Genomic DNA, 1515 nt, shown 5'->3' on the forward strand with positions numbered 1-1515 from the left:
CCTCCCCACAACCCCTCCTTTATCTCTCTCATTCTCACTAATGTGCTCAGAGGGAGTCTCACCCTCTCCCAACAGTCCATCCATCAATAACCGAGCATGACTCGCTGCCTTCCTTACAGGTCTGTAGCCTCTTCCTCGTCTATCATTCGTTTCTTATTTCTTCCCATTTCCTTCCCTATATTCATTTTCTAGCATTAGCCTCACTCAACCGCCATTGCTTACCCTACTCTCAATTTCTTTTCTCTCTGATTTTTACCAATTTCATCTCGTCTTTGCTCTATCAACATCCAGGAAAGATTTACCATCTTATGTTCCACTTGCTCTATTTCACATATTTGTTTAGGCTGTATCTCTTTCTCCTGTTTTCCCATGTCCTTCCTTCTGTCTTGTCTCTTCCTCTCTTTAAAGCCTTTCTGTCCAAGGCCTCTTCCTTGGTTTTTTTCTTTACCCTTTTTCTGTCTTCCTCCCTCTGTCCAAGGACTCCAAGGATATTTCTCTACGCACAGAGATGAAAAGGAAATTATACAGTTCCACCACAGATTTACTACTGACTACTATAACACGACATATAAATTGTATAAATGATTCATTGTTTTAAGATTTTAAAAATAATTTTGCTGACATACAGTACACCACTGCAGATCCAGGCAGCAAAAGGAGAGAGGGCGTCGCTCTCCTGTAAGCATTTAGCTTTTTGATGCCGCCACCAAAATGTTGAACTTTTCAGGCGTTGTGTGCTCGCCATGTGACCATGGCAACTACCAGAACCACGCAGAGAAAACAACAAGGAGGCTAATTTTACTGCTGCGTGCAGGGCCGTGGATTTACACGACACTCAGAGGCAGAGTGGCAACCAGGAGAGTCGGGACTCTTCCCGGTGGGCCGGTAGCGTTTGGAGGCTGTGAGGGCCGGTCTAATAATAGTTTTACATCGCAAGTTAGCAACACCATCCGGTGGCCCGCTGGTAAACCTCTGCAGCCTCTGCTCAACCAGTACAGCGGGCCGCAGCAGCATGTTACACAGGCTAATCAGAAAGCACGGTCACAACCATGTCTAGGATTTTCAGAAACATAGGGGGATCAGTGAGCGGCCCCTCCCCAAATGGAACAGCCCTGGTCAGTCTATGACACAAAGCCTTCGAACACCTCTTGTTTCTATGTCACATTTGGAAGTGGAGATGTTCCGATACCGATATCACCTCTGATACTGCCTAAAACGCTGGTATCGGTATCCGGAAGTACTGGAGTTTATGCACCAGTCCAATACAAAGTAATAAAGCCCTACGTTTATCTACGTTAAAGTAGATTATTTATGTTCTTTTTTCGTTATGACTGACTGTCAAACTGGATAATAAAAGAAAGTTCTGTGGCGATCATTGTTCATGTTTCACAAAGAGTTTAACCCGAGCCAGACCGACGACAAAGATAGAAATCATATCACATCCATACAAGGATAGTAGTACACAGCTGTTAAAACATAATAAAATATATGACACACTGGTATCGGATCAGTACT

The 1515-nt window shown here is 44.0% G+C and overlaps 1 long non-coding RNA gene across 1 annotated transcript in view; it reads right to left on the bottom strand.

Annotated features, from left to right (window-relative positions):
- The window catches only part of LOC116705018 (uncharacterized), a 21131-nt gene that overhangs the window by 508 nt on the left and 19108 nt on the right, over window positions 1-1515 (bottom strand). The window lies entirely within an intron of this gene.

This window comes from Etheostoma spectabile, chromosome 17 (assembly GCF_008692095.1).
Source record: "Etheostoma spectabile isolate EspeVRDwgs_2016 chromosome 17, UIUC_Espe_1.0, whole genome shotgun sequence".
Classification (NCBI taxonomy): Eukaryota; Metazoa; Chordata; class Actinopteri; order Perciformes; family Percidae; genus Etheostoma; species Etheostoma spectabile.